Below are 22,836 nucleotides of genomic sequence, written 5' to 3' on the forward strand. Positions count from 1 at the left end.
AGTCATAGCTAACTTCCACTGTTTGATTAAAGTAGATAATGGTTACTGATGGATGATTTAACTAGTTAGTCTCTATTACATCAGTTCAAAGTTAAGGAAGGTCAGCACAAGTAGTTCCTGTATAACTGCGCGAATACCCAAAATAACTCTTAAGCTTGATATTTCGAATGTCTACCTGAATCCATCCACGAAATTTAATTGAGATCGATTCAGCCTCATAACAATTTATGGCATTAGAAACTCAGCGGTAAGTCAGCAGCCCCCTCCACCCATGATAAGAACTCTTACAGCAGCTCACTGGCGACTTAAAGTACGAAGCACATTTTAGGGCACTTCACGAATTCGAACCATGCTCGTTAATTCCGACATACAAAGTTATATCGTAGGGTCAACCAACGCCCCACACCTTAACGTATTATAAAATAAAGCAAAACCTGTTAGACGATCTAAGGCAATATTAAATATAGCTAAAACCACTCTAAAACATTATAAACTAAAACAGAGTGTTCTAGACAAATTGAAGGTCAGTATATATAGTCTTTTACAAAAGTATTCATTCCATACCAATAATGACACATTTTGATGAAATAAAAATGATGTAAACATTGTTAATGAACTTGTTCTTATTTTCAAAACACCAATGATCAAACTTAACACTATTATATGTGAAGGAAGTTGAATGTCTCAAAACCCGCAAACAAATATATAAATTAAAATTTGTTGATTGCATAAGTATTCAGCCCCATAAGTTTGCCCCTGAAGAAGGAATAAAGTTGTTTTCGAAATCGCTTTGGTTATATGATCTTTATCATTTTCTATCGAGATTTCTTGAACCTACCTGTTTTTCGGACATCACGAACAATCTCTTAACTCGGTACTTGGTGGAAACATTTTTGGCAGAAATTACTGCTGTGAATTTTTTGGATAGGTCTCTACCAGCTTTGCACAATGGGATGGTGTAATTTTACCCATTCTTTCTGGCAAAAATACTTCAATTCTGACAAGTTCGTTGGGAATTGTTGACGGAATCTAGTTTTAAGTCTTTTGAAACTACCATAGTATGGCCTTGGACTTGTGCTTCAAGTCATTGTCCTGCTGAAATGAGAAGTTTTGACCCACTCAGAGGCGTAGCTAGGGTTTTCAGTGCCCGGGGACAAAGTAAGTTTTCGCGCCCTCTCGTGACAAAATGTAAGCCATAATTCCTAATTATGAAACATCAATATAGCGCCCCCCACCCCAGATGCTGCGCCCGGGATAGATGTACCCCTTGCCCCTCCCTAGCTACGCCACTGGACCCACTTTTAGATTTTTGGCAGACTCAAGCAGATATTTCTCTAGGATTCACCTGTACTTTATCCATATTATGTACTTTACGTACTTTAGTTTATCCATTTCTTCTTAATCTTGACAAGCTTCCCAATCCCTGTTGATGAGAAGAAACCCCATAACATGATGCTGTCTCCACCGTACTTGACAGCTGGGATGGTGTTGATTGGATGATGCACTATGTTGAGCTTGCGCCAGACTCAACGCTTTAAATTTAGACCAAAAAGTTTATTCTTTGTCTCCTCTGACCACAAAAACTTCTGCCACATTTCTGCGGTATCATTCACACGCCATGTCACAAACTTCGTACTAGATTTAAGACGATTACTCTTCAGTAATGTCTTCTTCCATCTGTGCTAGCCGTCCCTAATTTGGCAGTGTAAGACTAGAGGGAAGGCAGCTAGTCATCACCACCCATCGCCAACTTTTGGGCTACTCTTTTACCGACGAATAGTGGGATTAAGCATAACATTATAACGCCCCCACGGCTGAAAGGACGAGCATGTTTGGTGCGACGGGATTCGAACCCGCTACCCTCAGATTACGAGTCGAACGCCTTAACCTACTTGGCCATGCCGGGCCTTGCCTAAACAGGCCACCTTTGTGTAGAAACCAGAATATTGTCGATGTATAAACATTGACTTCAATCTCGGACAAGGAACTTGGCAAATCTTTCAAAATCACTGTCGGCTTCACAGTGCATCTCTAACCAGTTTCCTGCTTGTTCTAGTGCTTAGTTTGGAAGAGCGGCCTGACCTGGGTGGTGACTGAGCGGTAAGAAACAAATTCCACTTTTTAATGATGGACTTCATAGTACCCAAACGGATAATCAGCGACTTTGAAATTTTCAAGTAACCTTCTTCTGATCTGTGCTTTTCTACCACTTTATCCTTGACTTGTTTGGAAAGCTCCTTGGTCTTCATGGTTGGTTTGTCGTATAACTATGTTAGGTTGTGGCCTGAAAAGATGCATTTGCTCTGAAGTCAAGCAAAACCATTTTGGTTACACACAGATAGATACAATTACACTTATTTCGCGACTTATCACACTGATCTGTTGCACCTGAATTGATTTAGAGTTGCCATAACAAGAAATGGAATGCGTATGCAATTGTGAGTATAAAGTTTTCTTCAAAGTCTAACTTACTTACATAAAATCAGTATTTTTTTGTTTTTTTTTTTTTTTTTGCTTTCTCAGTTTGGTATATTGTGTATATTCTAAATATAGTCTCATTTGAAAGCTTCATTATTGCAAACTCAGGCTCTACAAAATGTAGAAACCTTACAGGGGTGAATACACTGTATATATTGTATATGCCAAGCATGGCTATGTAACTACACCATTCAACTCGTAAGCTGAGGGCCGAGGGTTCGAATCCTCGTCATATCAAACATCCTCACCCTTTTAGTTGTGAGGTATAACGTGACGGTCAATCTCACTATTTATTGGTAAAATAGTAGTTCAAGAGCTGATGGTAGATAAGGTTCACTACTGAATTCTATTTTGTTTTTCACTGCTAAATTAGGGACTGCTACTTGGAGAGAAAATGGGCGCCACCAGCTAGTATCTGCTCGAGAATCACTGATGATGAAAAAGAACCTAAAGCACCCCAAAGAGATTAAAATGTGCGTGTATGTATAATATAAAATTAAAGTGAAATAACACTCAAATAAAGTCATAAGCTACAGTTTATGTGATTTGATTGTTTCCAGTGCCACACAGAAATTTAGAAAATATGTTTATATCGGTTTTCATTGATAAACTGAATGTAAGCCAACTGCATTCTAAATGAAGGTAAACTGCTGCGGCTAAGCCTTGACAGTGTAGGAGAGAGAGTTTTATGTAAAACATACGTGGAAGAATGTCAAGGGAAACTAACTCATTAGAACGTGCTGCACGCAGAAAGGCGAGAGCAGCACAGACCACGGTAAGGCACTAAAATATTAGATGTGTCACAGAATGGTTTACAAGAAGTAAAACATAAGCAAAGTCTTACAGTAAAAAAAACAAACAAAAAACAATAAACAACAACTGTTTTCAATGTCACAAAACTGACATTAAGGGTTTTAAAAAGAGAAGGTTTAGTTTTATCGTTAAATTGTCAGTTGTTCACGCAGTACGTGGTTGCTCTTTTATTGCGCTGTATAGTAAAATTAGCAGCTTGCTTAGTGACCGTGAAACATTGTTTTTATTACAATACATCTTTCTTTGTAAGTACAAAACCTGCACAATGGGCTAACTGTGCCGTTTCTGCGACAGGGATCAGTCGGTAGTTTTAAGAGTTATAAGCCTTCAAGCTTACAGAAGTACTGCGAGAACACCTTCATATGATTTTTTTTTTGTTATAGCAGTATGTTTCATAACTGTCGCTCAAAGCTATGTAAAGGGCTACCTCAGTCGTCCCTAATCTTACAATTATTGACCAGAGACTTTATAGATAATCATCAGCAACCACTACCAACTCTTGAGTGGTCGAATGATGGAATTTAACCGTCAGTCTTTTAATAAACCTGCGATCCCAAAGAGCTGAGCGCGTGCTTGCGGCAAGAACTCTCAGATTCATAATTCGATCATGCTATCTTGAAAGCCCACCCTCAGTCGTCTTTTTGTAAGAGAATATTTTATATAATAGTATCCCTCCAAATCAAGAAAACATTACGAGATTTTTTTTCCAAAACACAAACATAAGAAATTGTTTGGAAAATTACAAATTCAGATTTATCACATGCAAAAGAGCGATCCGCCAGTCATCAGTACCTCTAGAGCTTATATTATCAATCTGAAGTATATGATTAGCATTTTAAGACGTTTCGTCCGATTTAAATAAATATTTAACACAGTAAGGTTATCCTCACATATTGAGTTACAACCAATCAGCAGCACACTACCACATGCGGTAAGGGATTGATTGTTACTTTTACCACTTACCCATAGCTTCAAAAGCTGAGAATAGTTTATGGTATCACACAATTTGAGCCCTGCTCTCCAGTTGTGCACGAAATTCAGAACCAAACAAATGTTCCAAAATGGTTTAGCTACATACGTAAAATTTGGTACACTGAAGGTAAGTAGCCTCATGATTTGATGAGAACATTCTTCGCAATATGTTAACTTCTGGACATCAGAGGTCCGTAAATTGATAAGCTTTAGAGTTAGGCTTCACTTGCAAGTAGACGAGGAATTTGAAATAAATATAATCTAAAGAACCAGAAGGTGTGTCGTGATAATTTATATACCTTTTTAACGGGACAAATTAGTAACAGGTGTCAATTAAACGATTCTTTGATATTATCATGAATACTGAGTTTCCTTCTAGTTGATATCGCATATTTGTTTCATTATGATCAACAAGAAAAACGCGGGAAAAACTTTAACAAAAAATAAAAAAAGTTTGTTTTTGTTTTTTTGGAATTTCGCACAAAGCTACTCGAGGGCTATCTGTGCTAGCCGTCCCTAATTTAACAGTGTAAGACTAGAGGGAAGGCAGCTAGTTATCACCACCCACCGCCAACTCTTGGGCTACTCTTTTACCAACGAATAGTGGGATTGACCGTCAAGTTATACACCCCCACGGCTGGGAGGGCGAGCATGTTTAGCGCGACGCGGGCGCGAACCCGTGACCCTCGGATTACGAGTCGCACGCCTTACGCGCTTGGCCATGCGAAGCCGAAAAAAAAAAAAAAGAGGTAATTCTGAAGAAAAGTTAGCATTTGACTGCTTAGTTTTGATAACAAAACATTATAATTGGTATCTTAAAGATATATATTACACATATGACATAATATGAATATAGCAGTTGAAGTATGGACTCATATTTAAAATTAAGCAGAGCATTTAAATTCAAAGTTAGTTGTTTTTATAAAGTGCTATCATATTGTTTTTAACTATCAATCTTTTAGAAATACACGTACAAAGTTATGAATATTCATCTTTTGGAATTCTAATATTTTCTAGAAAGGAAAATATAACTAAAACATGATTTTGAATTGGATTATTCAGAATGCTAATGTCACATCAGCGGATCTTTTATTTCTTATTTCTTAAAATTATTTTATAAACTTAATGAATGGTGTTGTAAGTTTGGACTAGATTATCCTGAATTATAAGCAGTACATACACAGATTTAAACTTAATAACATATAGGAAAAGGAATTTGTTGAAATATATATTTTTAATGTTGTAATTATATGTTAACTACAGTTCGTTAGGCGTTAAGATAGGCTTAGAATAACCAGACAATTCTAAATTGAAGTCAAGTTTTTCACACACATTCGATCTTAGATTATAAAGATACTTTTTTTTTCATTTGTATTAAGTACAAAGCTATACAATAAGCCATCTCTGTTCTGCCTACAACAGGTATCGAAATCCGGTTAATAGCATTGTGAGTCCGTAAACATACCACTGTCTCAATGGGGGACTGAGATACTTGTGAGTTTTATAAAGTTACTAGCCCGTTTAAAGCTTCTTTGGTAAATTTCCTAAAAGATAGTGATGAATAAATAATAAATGTGCAGTCAACCCAACGCTTTGGAGCATAGCGTATATGCAATATGATTGTCTAGTGGGCCATTTACAATCGTATTTTGTCATTCCATGTGTTATTTAAATAAGGAAAACTGAAACATTTGTTTTTTAAGCAAAGACTGATTGCAATGCACTATTGTCAAAAATGTATGGGTTTCGTTGCAATGGATGTATCCAGCACAATAGAGCCTTAGATTTGCTTAGTAGCTGTAGAGGATTTTCTCGTCGGATGCCACCGTTCCTTATCATTTAATGGGTGCCAGGAAAGACTGCTACCAAAGTAAACAGTTTCTAATAGTTGTCACTTCTATAAGAAGTGTTTAAAGGGGTAAATATTCAGTTCAGTGTAACATAACTTATTCGTACAATAAACTTTGTATACATATAATACACACATAGTATAAAAGTATATGCATATAAATCATTTAGGAAAGGTAAAATAACATAAAAAGAGAACATATCAAAAGAAAGGACAGTGCAAATCTTACGTAGCATATTCAAACCCTAGATGAAGTCTAAATTCATGACAAACAAATCACAGTCACAATACAAACACTCAACAATGGGCATAAAGAGATGGGTCATTCTGTAATGTGCCTTGGCTTTTAGAGGTATTGGTGGTAGTAAGGCAGAAATTGTGTTAGGGATACACCGTCTATCCAGTTTAACTTTGGTATCCTCACATAAATAATTTAAGAAAAAGTAATAATTTTGAGCAAATGTTGCTGAATTACCAAATCATCCCACATCTTTACTACATCTCACACTCTTCAGCCAGATGTGGGAAGATGGTTGTTTACAAGAAAAAAAAAAAGATAATAAAAGGCAACGATAAATAATAGAATGCAATCCACCAATGGGGGAGATAGAAACATTGTCCTTAAAGTTAGCATCCTAGCCCCAAATATGATGTTTGGACATAAATATCTTTAATGTATTACCGTACTAAGCCTAACCGATATTATTAGTATCAGTGTGTTTAAGAGTGGAGGGTAAAAGCTATATTAATAACGTACTGATAAAAATCACCAGTACTGGTAATTATTATTGGTACATTATAAGTATAGCTTCCACTCTCAACCTTTAATATTGGTAAGTATCAGCATAGCTTCCACTCTCCACCCTTGCGATAGAAGTCCTGCGTTTTTGTTCGTGAAATTCTTTCACAAGAAGAATAATTTCTGTCCTTAATAAAGATTTTTTCTCAGATCGTTGGTTCAATACATACCAAGACTGACAGACTGATGCTGATACTGATTTAAACTTTTAGGAATTGCAAAAAAATGAATGATTTTTCCATAATATACTCTTGAGAAGAAGAATTTTCATACATACATTATATAATATTGTACATTTTTCTAAGATTAACCGTTTAGGAGATACAGAATGACAGACATTGAGCTCATATATATATATTTTTTTTCAAGCCAGAGAGTTGAATCACTCAGTGTGTTGGTTCTAACTTTCCTAACATACTTATTGAGCTACTTCTATACAAGTGATATTTATTTTCTCCTTGTACTGTTAAAAAGGTTTTGAGTGTCATTGTGACGTAGGCCTACAACAAGTTGTAACAATGTGCAATTGTTTAAGCCTGTAGAAACTTTATAGGAGGATATGAAATAATTTACGTTTGCTACATGACTGGATATTAAATTATGCTCACCAGATAATTTAAAAAAGCACATAAAGGGAAAAACAACAATAAAAATGATGTTAGGAAAGAAATATTATTTTGACTAAAATAAAATAGAACTTTCACTATACTTGAAATTAAATTTGATAGTTGAAGACGGTGACCACGAGGTCAACGAATTTGTTAATACAAGACTAAGAAGAAAGTGACAAAATTAAAAGAGGACAAAGAAAAAAAAACAGAAAAGTATCATAGGACAGGACGAGCAAGAAAAATCGATGAAAGAGGCAGAAATATTAAAAAAAGAACAAAAGAAATGGAAAAAAAATTTAGAACTATGACTGAAAAATATCATGGAAGTCATACAAAGTTTCAAATAATGTTTAGAATAAATGTGTAGAATAGTGAACAACGTGCCACCTATTTTTCTGACGATATAAAAGACGAGCTTTGAAAACATTAAGCAACTTTCCACCTGAGAGACATAATAACTTATCCAATAAATTTAGATTGTCGCACCAGAAAAAAAAGTATTCAGTGCGAAATTCTGGAATATGGTACAGAGGAAAGAAAAGATATTTAAATTTGCAAGAGATTTGGAAATTTTTATTTAAATTATTTTGCTCAAAAAACTCCTCATGAAATGTGGAGTCACTGGTATGTTGTCAACTTATAGATGTCACTGTAGACGAGGATATTAGAATTTGACTGATCTGAAATCAGTGTACATCCTTAAAGGATCTCTGCAGTTGACAATGGAACTAGAATCCATTAAGGTTGCAGATAAATCAATGTTGGTGTCATCTAGAAATTACGTGAATATTAGTTGCTGTAGTACTGAATCATCAATCCTCCTTATTGATAGTGCTGAAGAACCGAAAGTATAAATTAGACAATTAGTTAAGTAGGATAGAAGAAATAAGCCACAAGACATTAGGTGTTTCAAATGTACCTTGAAAGGACACCTTGCTAGGAGCTACAGGTAAAGATCTGTGTGGAATTAGAACTCCTTTCAGAGAATACCAAAAAAGAGATAGCTATTATAGACGTGGGAAACTCTGCAATCACAGCTACAACTATAAACAAATCATCTGTTATCAAGCCAAAAAAGGCAGAAGAAAATCAAATCAAATAATTAACACAGAATTAATAAGACAACAAGAAACCAGGAATTAATTGGATTAATAATTCAAAGTTTTGTTTGGGATACACATCTATTGAAAATGAGAAAAGGAGTTTGTTATATGAGGAAAATTGTCCATAAGTCCACCAATTTATTGATGAAAAACCTTGCAGTAAGCTAAATGACACTGGTTCTCCAGCTAAAATTGTTCAACCAAATTTCTTAAAGGAAAATTGTCTTTAGTAATGAAGAAGGAAGAGGAATTGATGTGAACAACAGTTGGGCATAAAGTTTCAGCAAAAGGGAGGTTGTAGGTTATCTTTACCTCAGAAAGCTTCCCATCACCTCATAATGTTACAGTAATATACATCAAGAAAGAGTTTACATTGGTAATTAACTTCACGCAAAGACAAGTTTATGAACAGGAAATCCATATATACTACATGAAAATTACTACAGTGGATGTTGAACTTCCAGTAGAAACAAAGACATTGCTCATCACATCACCAGAAAGTAAAATGGTCATACCAGAAGGTTTTAGTAATAACTCTTCGTCAAGGTACTTGGGTGTAGATTAACCATATGGCGAGCTCTGAGGATTTGTTGATTGAAAGAGCTGTTTCGGATAAGATGAATAAAGGTGTAATACTTGGTTTCACAAAGGAAAGATTTATGTGAGTTTGTGCTAAAAAAAAGGGTTGTTATGATCTATATGTACGTAAAATTGGATTTTATTCAACTGACATGATAAGTTTCAAAGTTAAGTAGTCGTTCAAAGAATAGGTGATGTAAGTACAAGGTCATCTATCAAGAGCGATCATCCTTGGAATGACATCACTGAGATAACAACCAACTAGACAACTCTAAAGAAGAAGAACCTGTCAGTGGAAACTCAACCTGGCGAGGAGCCCAAATTGAAGCCGCCAGTATATTCTCCCAACCACCAATCTTCGGTAATAACTTGTAAAATTAAATAATAATCTTCAAACTACATCTGTTAATACAATTAAAGAAACACTGTTATACTTTCACATTATAAAAATTTAAATGCAATGAAAACTTGCTCAAATATGTTTAAGAATCCACAGAATTTGTTTTTTGGAGCCAAAGAAAAGATCATAATTGTTTGGTAGTGTTGTTTACCTACAATTGTTCAAGAACAAAGAAAATGTCAGAACTACTTGTGATTATAGTTTACTTTATCCAGAACCACAGTGTGTCAATATGAATGAAATAAAACTTGCTTACAGTTACTTGAAGTGTAATACACAAAACTGTCACATGTTAATTTACACTCCCTTTAAGTCAAAGCACAACCAACCAACAAAAGTTTTGTTTCTGTGCACAAAGTAACTGAAAACGTTTTACTGAAAACTTCTGTGTAAATATTAGTCTTACAGTTATTAAATGTGGATAGAAGGTTGTTTATGTCATTATAATAATTCTATTACTAGTATGCTTTCTGCCAGACGTTTAAGAGTAGTAAAAATTTTTAACTCACTATATAATAATCTAAATTAATCTGAGCGTGCGAATGGTATTATGGCATTACTCTTATCTTATTATTTGATATTATATAGCGGACCAACGGTTTAATGATTATATTGAAGATTCTTCTTTTGGCCAAAGATACAATTAAAAATGTAATCTGTGAGGTAGAAGCCTAAAACATTCTTTGATTGCCACGACCTCTGACGAGGACTGAAGTTTCGTCTTTTTAAATATCACTAACATAGGTTGGACCAACAAATCAAAGAAATACGGTTAGACCTCTTATGATGGTGATGTTTATGTAATAATTATGAGGTATTTAATAGTTTGTCATACAACCTAAAGTATTGAATCACCTAGTCTAGATCCAAGTTCATAAAATTATTTATGAACACAATATTTTACAAGTCAGTTTTAAACCTAAATCATAATCACTTATTAATATTTGCTATTAATAGCACTATAATGAACGAAGCTTGTTTTAACTTATAGACACGTAAACCAATTAAAATCGTGGTACACTAATGGCTTGGATTTCTTGGCTCCAGTTGTCTGCGCTGTCTATGGTTTCCTTACCAGGGTTTCAATTTTCAAATTCACCAGGGTGAATTCATTATTTTACAGTGTTTAAATTCAAACTATCAAACGTTTTTGTTGCAGTGACTCTTTGAGAGTTAAGAAGATTGAAAGCTGAACGAAAATATAAAATGCCTATAATCTCTTGTTTGTTTTTAATTTCGGGCAAAGCGACACGAGGGCTGTCTGCGCTAGCTGTCCCTAATTCAGCAGTGTAAGACTAGAAGGAAGGCAACTAGTCATCACCACCCATCGCTAACTCTTGGGCTACTCTTTTACCGACGAATAGTGGGATTGACTTTGTGAGTGAACATTTGACGCTTAGCGCCGTTTTTTCCCCTTTATTAATCTACCCTCATAGATGGAGTAAAAGTGTGTTTTCTTATAGCAAAGCCACTTCGGGCTATCTGCTGAGTCTACAGAGGGGAATCGAACCCCTGATTTTAGCGTTGTAAATCCGTAGACTTAGCGTTACACCAGTGGGTGACGAGGGTGTATAAACAAAAATAAATCAGTCTTTTAAGACTTCTCACGATTATAGCTGTTCTTATCTAAATAATAATGAAATATTGGTCAAGGGTAATTATTTGAGATACTACACAGAAAATTATTGGTAACCAAACAAAATATTAGAATTATTACCAAACATATGAAAAATAAGATGAACTACGATAAGCTGAAGATTATTAAAAGTCAAACAAAATTATCATTCCAAATCGCTGTACACCCTCCCTTAACAAATGCCCAGAGTCGCGCTAAATGCTATAGAAATCTAACAGTTTGTCGCGTCACCGAAATCGCAAGAAATGGAAATAAATTTTAGCTTTAAGTTGAGCCTTAAAGATATTCACAACACGAACACTAACATCACGCGATAGAACTTTATTATGGGCAGAATAAATTAGCTGTACCTCTACACAAACGTAGCAACCTGAGATGATGAGAACTCAGTTGAGCTAAAAATTCAACTTAAGTTACCTGTCCTTTTTCATAATCCATTAACTCACGGCCTAAAACTGTCTTCAACAAACTCACAATTAAATTCAAAGTGTCCTATAACAAAATTAAATAATAGGTTGAACAGTCGCCAAGTATATTATATATTTTTTATATTAAAACAAGAATGACGTTTCGAGCTAGTGTCCAGTTTACGACCTTCTTTTTACTAATAAAATACTTGTTCAACTTATTATTTAATTATATGTTTTAGTCAGTCTTCTTATAATTAAATCATTAGTTCATTGCGGACTGAGCCATTCAACAGGATTACAAAGCGTTCTTGATTGGAAAGCGGACACATAGTACTGATGATAAGATAGAAAATTTAAAGTAAACCAAAAGTCCTGTAAAAATTTTAGAAGTGTGATATGGCGCCACAGATATATTTAAGTTAATTGGCAGCTAAGGATGAAAGAACTTGAAAAAGTGGGAAAACAGTTGGAGAGATATCACAGTTAAACAAGTAGTATACACCCAGTTACTAATAATTTCTATGACGTACTATTCCTCCGTCGAAAGACAACATATCAAAAACTGACAAAAATGTTTCTTTTTCTTTTTTCTTTTGCAATGGCAAGCCAGTTAAGCCTCAATTACTCAGACTGACTAACACCGCTCATTAAAACTCCTTACAGTTTTATAAATACACGGTCCGTTTTAGCACGAAGATTGTTTTAGAAAATGTTACACCCCAAGCTGTAAGGGCAAATAATCCTAGTCCATACGTTGGGTATTAGTAGAACTTATTACTTCAAGTAATACGAAACAAACAAAATGTGAACCTCATATCTATGCTACGCCTACACATGAGTATAAACAAACAGTACAAAATAAACACTCATAGATAAATTGGAATTTTGCCTGATCATACACAAACAGTAAGAAAACTGAACAAAAACGTAAAGATCTAAGATGGAAGGTGACAAACAATGTTATCAGCATTCAAGTACGTCTGTTTAGGTTCAGCATTTCAAGTGCCCCAAAATATCCTTATCGTACCTATATTGATATAGTAATACATGGTTTGTAGGACTGAACACACGTAAACGTGTACTTGAGAATAGTTTCTAAGTTTCTTTAAATTATAGTCCTCATTCTACATCATTGTTCTTTTTAATCCCTGTAACTCTTAAAACATGTTTTCCAATTTCTCTTGCTTATAAGTGAGATTAACTTTCAGATCTGGTTTACATAAAGTAGAGCTGTTTACGAAAATCAAAGTAAAAGTGTTCCGGTTGCAACGAATGAGTGAGAGTAAGAATTTAAGCAAGATTTAGGTACACTATATATCGACTGAAGAAGAGTTGAGAAGAGATGGGCATTGGTGGTGTCGTATATTTTTAGAATATAGAAACATTCAAAATGTTCTGAGATTTTAATATTACTTGGTCGATGCAAACAATACATTTTCACTTGTTGGGAGATTAGGACTGCAGCGATTAAAAAACAGTTGGACATGGTAGTAGTTTAAATGTGATATCTGTGCACTTGGTCTACACTGATGCTGAGACAAATGGAAAAGTAGCAGTGAATATGGTAGTTTTGACTGAAGACCAAATTATGATAAATCAAGATGTGACTAGGAACTTTATTTTCTAACTAATGTCCAATGTAGTTTTCTTACAGTTTTTCTGGAAAAAAGTTTTAGTTAGGATGATTTTAGTGGTTTAAAGCATAATTTGGAATTTTGTTTTTTTTAATTTCGCACAAAGCTACTCGAGGGCTATCTGTGCTAGCCGTCCCTAATTTAGCAGTGTAAGACTAGTCATCACCACCCACCGCCAACTCTTGGGCTACTCTTTTACCAACGAATAGTGGTATTGACCGTCACATTACAACGCCCCCACGGCTGAAAGGGGCGAGCATGTTTGGCGCGACGGGAATGCGAACCCGCGATCCTCAGATTACGAGTCGCACGCCTTAACACGCTTGGCCATGCCGGGCCAATTTGGAAAAATGAGACGCGTGAAATTCACACTACATACACAGTTAGAGCATGTACACATTACCTTAAAAGCTAGTCACCTGTATGGTGGAAAGAGTATTTTTTCTACCTTGTTAGTGTTAGGATTGCATAGAATGGTCAAACGGTTACGAATTAAATGAAGAAGGATAAAAAAGATTGCATAGCATGATTGGGCATAGATAAATAAATAATATATGGCAAATTGAGGTTTGAAAAGTTTGATCAAAAGGCTGTTATTTATAGAGAAATGTTCGTTTTTTACGTTATTTTGTAAGGTTTAGACCTGCTGTTTATAGAGAGAGGTAGTGATATGTAACACAGTAGCTGCAAAACAACTTCAAGAAAATTATTGTAATCAACCGCGCCCCCCAGTGGCTCAACGGTATGTCTGCGGACTAACAACGCTAAAAACCGGGTTTCGATACCCGTGGTGGGCAGAGCACAGATAGCCCATTGTGTAGCTTTGTGCTTAATTTAAAACAATAACAAGTAATCAAGAGCATCTTCAAATTAATGATTAACACTTTCTGGTCTATTATTGTTTACTCATCTTAGGCCTTTTTTTACAGAATATAAAAATTAAAATAAAAAACATGATGGTTGTCGGCTTTATTCCTAGATCATCTACTATTACTTTTTTATGAAACTAACTGTTATTTCATATTTTGGTTATATTAAAGAGATGCTAATTTATTTTATTTGATTATTAAAAGTTCAAGCTCGGTATAATACACGTACTTTAATATGTAAATTTAACGTCAGTAACAATAAATCTATTTCTAACCTAGGCCTGGCATGGCCTAGCGCGTTAAGGCGTGCGCTTCGTAATCTGAGGGTCGCGGGTTCGCGCCCGAGTCGCGCCAAACATGCTCGCCCTCCCAGCCGTGGGGGCGTTATAATGTGACGGTCAATCCCATTATTCGTTGGTAAAACAGTAGCCCAAGATTTGGCGGTGGGTGGTGATGACTAGCTGCCTTCCCTCTAGTCTTACACTGCTAAATTAGGGACGGCTAGCACAGATAGCCCTCGAGTAGCTTTGTGCGAAATTTCAAATTCCATTTCTATCCTAATATTAAAAAAGTCTTAACAAAAACGTGGCGCAAGGCCTACCTAAAACACTGCATCACTGAGACTCTTGGGGATGGTTTTCTAAATTCTAGTATTTTAATTCCAATATATTGTTTTTAAAATGAGTCACCAAGCAGATTAGTTCTTTTTCTTTTCGAGTATTAAGAATATGTAAATAAGTTTAGATTTCCCTCCAAAAAAACTCATTTTCCCGCCAAACCAGACACCCAGAAGGTGACGTTAAGACATAATTTAAAATCTAATTGTGGATCAAACTAAAGATTCATGAGTACCGAAACAAGTTCAGCAAACTAGGCAGCAGTCGGACCAACATTTTGTCACAGTAACTGTAAGGCTTTTTAAACTATAACTTCAAAAGTTATTTCTAGACAAATAGATATACTTATAGTAAGACGTATGAATCAGTATAACAATGTTTAATAAAATGCATATATAATATTCAAGTGTACATGCTTGCTTATAGTTATGGTGAGTATAAAGTGCCAGTGAGCACTTATTTTTGTGAATCATAAAGAGCTAGTTGCAAATAATCAATGTTTCCAATAAATTATAATAAAATTAGCACAAAACTAAATATCAGAACACTTATTTTTTAATGTTTTCCTAGAGGAAATGTCCGTAGACACCCCTAGCACTGGCATGCTTTCTTTGCCAAACTATGCTTTGCTCGCTATTCTGAGTTGACTGACGAATCCAAAATTACTTCCTTCACTCCTGAGATTTGGTCGCTCTTATTACAAATGAAAACTTCTCTTATCATCATGAATATACAGAAGTTTTAATACGAACTGCTAACATGTATTTACTTATTAATTTCTTTTCTTTAGCAAAACTTGAATTTCAGAGAAGAAAAGATCATACTGAGGCCTAATATATTCCTTGATTTACTGCTCCCTACTGTAACACAGTGATTCTTCCGAAGTCACTGCTCATCAGTGTTGCTTAGAAGTGCGAAGGAGATAAACAAAGTAAGCCTTATATAAAGGCGGAATATAAGTAACTTGTTCGGTTTAGATACAGAATCATTTACAACCTAAAGACCTGTACATCTAAACCAATAAACAACCATGTTAGAAATCTAAAACTATATAAAAATATAATAAAATAATTATACTTCAATTCTTTTTCTAGTTCTGTTTTGTTTTGTTTTATATTGCGCAAATCTGGACGAGGGTTATCTGTGCTAGCCGTCCCGAATTTAGAAGTGTAAGTTAAGGCAGCTAGAAGGCTAGAGAAAAGGCAGCTAGTCATTACCACTTACTGCCAACTCTTGGGATACACTTTCATCAGCAAATAGTAGGCTTGATCGTAATATTATAACGGCGAGCACATTTGGTGTGACGAGGATTCGAACCCACGACTGGCAGATTACGAGTCAAACGCTCTAACCACCTGGCGATTGCGGGCCGTTTTTCTAGTTACACAACTGAAAGTTTACTCTCTAAGAGATATCACTTTTTTTACTTCACAAATCTTTATACTGAATTAGTATTTATCAAAATTTTCTCCAATGAAAAGAGTTGTTACTTGCAATCTGTCGTATTGAACACTCTTAAACTTAGTGATAAAACTCGCGTAAACTGCAATTTTTCCCCCACATTCCTCTTGTTTTGTCAATTTCGAATTCAGAATCAGGAGCATGTTAAAACAACATTTCAGAACTATCTTTTTTCTTTTGCATTTACAATTTTCGTGTATTTTATCACAAAATTTAGGATTAACGATTTTTAACGCTTCGTCAGCCTTCAGTGCTTGAATCATAACTATTAAGTTATTATACTACTGACCAGGCATTGCCAGGTGGTAATCTGAGAGTCGCGAGTTTGAATCCCTGTCACACCAAACATGCTCGCCCTTTCAGCCGTGGGGGCGTTAGAATGTGAGAATGTACAGTCAATCCCACTATTCGTTAGTAAAAGAGTAGCCCAAGAGTTGGGGTGGGTGGTGATGACTAGCTACCTTCCATCTAGTGTTACACCACTAAATTAGGGACGGTTAGCGCAGATATCCCTCGAGTAGCTTTGCGCGAAATTCAAAACAAACCAAACCAAATTATTGTACTACATACATAACTAACGTTTCAGGAGATATTTTGTCTTTCATCATCCAGCTTCACTAAGAACTTTTAGGTAAAAAGGCGTTAGGCGTCTGCAAGGGGGCACTTGCTATTTGAATTATCAATTTTGTATTTCCCTTATTATACCTTTGATATCATTTTTCACCTTGCTTCCCCTCTGTAATATATCCTTTGAATGTCCATGTTTGGGCAGTGATTTATGAGACACAAAACCAAATCTGAAAAGCTTTTTTTTTAAATGCCTATGAACTTGAAAACAAAATTGACAGAACAATTTGCACGATTTTTGTCACAAATTACAGATCTATTGGTTTCTAATAGTTTTCCAGCTGTTGACATTTAAACATTAACGTTTGTTTGTTTGAAGTTCAGCACAAAGTTACACAATGGGCTATTTGTATATCGAAACCCGGTTTCTAGCGTTGTAAATCTGCAGATGTTCCGTCAGATATTTAATACAGTAGCAAATGTTTTTGTAGAAAGGTTCAGTTTTAATCCGACAGCTTTTATAAAACAACTTCGTAATGCACTTACGCCTTAAACTTCACATGACATGTTTATATAACGTATGTTCTTTACTCTAACCTTAAATGTCCTTCACATACTTGTGTTCTACAGAAGTTGTTTCACGAGTAGATGACTTAGACGCCCTCTTGCAGGACCAAAAAAAGTCGCTTGATCATCACCTTGATTTTATCAGTTTTCTTTGCTTTACAAAGTGGTAACCTTTTTGTCCAGTTGCTAGTTGAATTGCTTATGAAGCTGATACAAAATGGCGACTCAGTTCTTCATTGCATCTTCTCTAAGATGTGTTCTCGTTTAGAAATTTAACTTTGTTATTAGATAAAAGAACATAAATTTGTCAGTAATTTATGTTGGTAATATCTAGTGTACAATATGTAACATCGCCGCTTTTATTTATACGCTGTAATGCTGAACAGTGTTTAATTGCAAGGGTAATTTCAGTCATGAAACCTTGGTTTCAAATTTTCATACTCGTATTTTTCAATACTGAATTATGCATCAAAGTGTGCTTTAGAAAAGAAAAAGTAAAAGGTTTGTTTGTTTGTTTTGAATTTCGCACAAAGTTACTCAAGGGCTATCTGTGCTAGTCGTCCCTAATTTAGTAGTGTAAGACTAGAGGGAAGGCAACTAGTCATCACCACCCACCGCCAATTCTTGGGCTACTCTTTTACCAACAAATAGTGGGATTGACCGTCATATTATAACGCCCCCACGGCTGAAAGGGCGAGCATGTTTGGCGCGACTGGGATGCGAACCCGCGACCCTCAGATTACAAGTCGCACGCCTTAACACGCTTGGCCATGCCGGGCCAAAAGTAAAAGGAAATTAACTATGTTTGTTTAGATATAAGCACAAAGCTACACAATGGGCTATCTGTGCTTTGCCCACCATGGATATCAAAACCTGGTTTTTAGTGGTATGAGTCTGCAGACATACCGCTGTGCCACTGGAAGGCAAAGAAGGAATTTTTAACGTAGGTTGATTCGGCAGATAAAGGTTTGTTTGTTTTGAATTTCGCGCCGTCCCTAATCTAGCAGTGTAAGACTAGAGGAAAGGAAGCTAGTTATCACCACCCACCGCCAAATCTTGGGCTATTCTTTTACCAACGAATAGTGGGATTGACCGGAACACTATATCGCCCCCAAGGCTGAAATGGCGATCATGTTTGGTGCAACGGGAAATCGAACTCGCGAAATTCAGATTATGAGTCGAACGCCCTAACCCACCTTGCCATGCCGGGCCTACAGAAAAAGCAGCTGGTTTATGATTTTCTCCTGTGTCTGCACCATTAAATGTCTTTAAATGATAGAAAATATGCGTAATTAAAACCTTCTTCTAATGAGGCAGAACACTGTTACAATATTCAAAGTAAAAATAAATAAATCATTTTTCATATTCAATGTACAGAGGACTTCAATAATTGGAAAGATAAATTGAAATTTTGTAATTCGGTTTACGTTTTTTGTTGTAGTTGATAGGTTATTTAGTATCCTACCAACAGTCATGGACACAAGCAGTTTGGTGACAAATATTTTCTAAAGAAACTTGTTACAGTCTATGACGCTTGTTGTTGTTGTTGTTTTGAATTACGCACAAAGCTACTCAGTGGGCTCTCTGTGCTCTTCCCACCACGGGTATCGAAACCCGGTTTTTAGCGTTGTAAGTCCGCAGACATACCGCTGAGCCACTGGGGGGCGTTATGACACTTGTATCGACCTTGCATGTAATTACAGGAATGATAATGTTAGAGCTATCATATATTTATTTTCAAGTATGGAACCCATTGGCACACTAAATCATATTATATTTTAATGTTCATAAAAGTTACAAGTTGTAACAGATATAATTTGGGGCAAGATTGATAGTGAGAAAGGGTCAAGGCGGATTGTATCTTTGAGTACGAAAAGCTAAATCTGGAGTACCACAGACAACTCCCATACTTGCCAGTGGAAGTTGGTCTTGTTAATTGTGATTATTGTGCAACTTGCTCGTGTTACCCAAAAGTAACATACAGTCCTAATTTTTCGCTTCATCTCAGATTACCTTCTACGCCATATTTATTTCCTTCGTTTTGATTAGCCAGATATTCCCTGATTAATGACCAGTTTCAGCTATAAATTGGTGAAGTGAGATTCCCTTTAAGAGCTTCGTTTTTTATCAGTATTTATAGAATTATGGCTTGAGCTAGCTGATTGACTTAAATACCTAGCCCCACAAGAACAATAATTACAAAACCAGATTTCCATTGGATCCAGATAATGCCTTTTTAATTGCCATGTTGATATAAGTTTGCGCGCAAAATAAACAATGCCACTGTTGTAATAAGTAGGTTTTCATGTGTCTCCCGCAAGTTTCTGTACTCCTGCGCATTATCGCAAAATTAAAAAAAAAAGCTATATGGTAATAAATTATAAATTATTTACGAGAAAGATGACACTATAGCGTACACATATTTTGCACAGTTAGCAAAGTTAAATTTGACACTATTTCTAAGTATATTTTTATTAGTGGTATGGTGGTGTGTGCTTGAGCTTTATGATGCGGAATTGTAGTCAATTGAGCACCAAAATGGATAACCATAGTGCTATTGGTAAATTGTTAATGGAAACTTGATAACGAATTATTTGTCTGAAATGTTGGTTAATTTCTGTTTCAGGAGTCAATTTTTTTTTGTTTGAGCAGTTTATCACACAAAATAATTTGATATTTCTGGAGTTTTATACAAATGTGGAAGACGGGTGTAAAAGTAAGAAAGCCCTTGAGGTTAGGGAAGGTTGTGAAGGTTTGTATTCAATTACATGCTGGTAGACGATCTGAAGTAAGCTCTTACAGTCTTAATGAGCAAATTTTGTTGCCTTTTCTCTTATTTATAAAAACCAGTCACAAAATCTTTGTTTTCTAGCTTTGTTTTTATGTAATACCTAAAGAGATTCGATGAACAGAAAATTTAAAGCTCCTATTTAAGTCTAACGCATCACAATATGATCTAATGCCCGTAGAAACACTATTATTCGTTTAAGTATATCACTTCCATCTTTCTTTTCAGATCATAAATATACAACTAACCAGTGATTTTGTTTATGAAGTGCAATGTGAAATATAAGTTTGCATGAAATACGACTAGATGTACCCTAAAAAACCGAAACATGAAATACGACTAGATGTACCCTAAAAAACCGAAACTTTTTTCCTTCTCGATGAAATTCACAATTTATTATTGAGAGAAAACAAAAAATACTGCTGTATGGTTTTAAACAAAATAAGCTCCTGTACCTCCATTCTCTTTTCTGATAATTATATTTATTTAGTTTTTATTTTACTATCTGTTTGCATACAGTTTTTTTTTCCAAATAGATTAATGTATCTAACCCACGGGCCCGGCATGACCAAGTGGGTTAAGGCGTTCGACTCGTAATCTGAGGGTTGCGGGTTCGAATTCCCGTCACATTAGATATGATCGCCCTTTCAGTCGTGGGGGCGTTATAATGTGACGGTCAATTCCACTATTATTTGGTAAAAGAGTAGCCCAAAAGTTGGCGGTGGGTGGTAATGACTAGTTGCCTTCCCTCTAGTCTTACACTGCTAAATTAGGGACAGCTAGCGCAGATAACCCTCGAGTAGTTTTGCGCGAAATTAAAAACAAACAAACATCTAACCCACTTCCGTTACTGGTTTATTGCAGCATAGGTACTGCTGGTACGATATTAAGTTACAAATTTATTAAGACTCCAAGAAGAATTCTCATGACATTGATTGACTCAGGTTATTTTTAATGAGGCGGGGATGGGAGTAAGTAACATGTTTTTCATATAACATCGGGCTACCTGCTATGTATACCGAGGGGAATCGAGCCCCTGAGTTTAGCGCTGTAAATCCGAAGGCTTACCGCTGTCCCAGCGAGGTACAACATTAACAGACTCCCTACACTGCGTAACACGCACTTAACCCACCTGGCCATGCCGGGCCTTATAATCCCTTGAAAACTGAGGCGTGCAAAGTATATAAACGCTTTTTGTCTGATAACCAAAAATCGTTTACTATTGCACTGTTGTTGTTATAAATTTAAGTATTTAAGGTTACCTTTATTAGAAGTGGAACAAAACTCTTTCAAAGAACCTGCCTGTGTTATTGAAAGATAGGGAACAAAATATTTATTTTATTACAAAAAACTTTGTGACTCAACATCTGACGCTTAGCGTCGTTTTTTCCCTCTTTTTTAATCCACCCTCATAGAAAGAGTATAAGTGTGTGTTTTCTTATAGCAAAGCCACTTCGGGCTATCTGCTGAGTCTACAGAGGGGAAGTAGTATATTAATAAGACAAGGAGTTATTCAATAAATGCTAAGTAAGTGAGAGTTGCTATATTCCAACTTTCATGAATAACAACCAACAGCACATGCTACGGCCCGGATGACCAGGTGGTCAGCGCATTCAACTAGTAATCTGAGGGTCGCGGGTTCGAATCCCCTTTACGCCAAACATGCTTGCTCTTTCAGCTGTGGAGGCGTTATAATATGATGGTCAATCCTACTATTCGTTAGTAAAAGTGAAGTCCAAGAGCTGGCGGTGGGTGGTGGTTACTGTCTGTCTTCCCTCTAGTCTTTCACTCCTAAATTAGAGATACAGATATCTCTCGCATAGCTTTGCGCGAAATTCAATAAATAAATTAACAAAGCAGATACTAATATATAACAGATATCAACTGCCAACGTGGGCAAAACCTGTTTATATTTACCTGAAGCCAGCTAGGTTCTAATAAGTCTGGTAAGTTCTCCAGATAGTGGCTAAATTGTCCACAACATCCAAGAAGTGTAGACTCATCAGTTGAAACTAAATAACAACACCGTAATCGCTGTCGTGCAGTGCATTCAAGTTTTTTTCTTTATTTAACTTTGGATGGTGTACTTGGCATGGAGCCAATTTTTTTTTTCTAGTACAAAACCTGTGAGACATGTGATATACCACGACAGTAGACAACTCTTCCTACAACTTACTCTTTCAATCACGTGTGGTCAAGTGTGTTCCGTTCCTATATTTTTTATCTTTAATTAGAAACTGCTGATTCACCTTATTGCATCATTTATTTAACACGACATTATTATAATTACTGACGATTTGTTTATTGTTCTAAAATTGACAAATTAGTACATTTTTGGATATTTTTGTGATATACGACTTTATACGCTTTTTTGAAATAAATATAATTAAAATTTAACTTGATATATTATCAGGATAACTCCATCCTTTTAAATGCCCTCTGGTGACACGGCGGGGAGTCTGAAAGCTTATAACGCTAAAAATTGGTTTTGATACCCGCATTTTGCTGAATATAGACAGCCAACTGTGTAGCTTTCCACTTAACAGCAGCCAAGCAAATGAAATATTCGTTCAAAGTTTTATTCCCCATTGCTTTTCAGGAATTTCTTTTTTACACCACTCCTACATGCACATTCGCTGTTCATTGGCTCTTCATGTTTTCTTCGTCATTCTAGGTAATCAAT

At 35.7% G+C, this 22,836-nt stretch overlaps 1 protein-coding gene across 1 annotated transcript in view; it reads right to left on the minus strand.

Moving 5' to 3' along the window:
* LOC143250891 (oxidative stress-induced growth inhibitor 2-like) overlaps window positions 1–22,171 on the minus strand; it is a 44,438-nt gene extending 22,267 nt beyond the window's left edge. The window contains exon 1 of the mRNA XM_076502047.1: window positions 22,071–22,171. The gene's annotated coding sequence lies outside the window, so the exon portion shown is untranslated. The remainder of the gene's footprint in view (window positions 1–22,070) is intronic.
* Between the last annotated feature and the right edge of the window lie 665 nt (window positions 22,172–22,836).

This window comes from Tachypleus tridentatus, chromosome 5 (assembly GCF_004210375.1).
Source record: "Tachypleus tridentatus isolate NWPU-2018 chromosome 5, ASM421037v1, whole genome shotgun sequence".
NCBI lineage: Eukaryota > Metazoa > Arthropoda > Merostomata > Xiphosura > Limulidae > Tachypleus > Tachypleus tridentatus.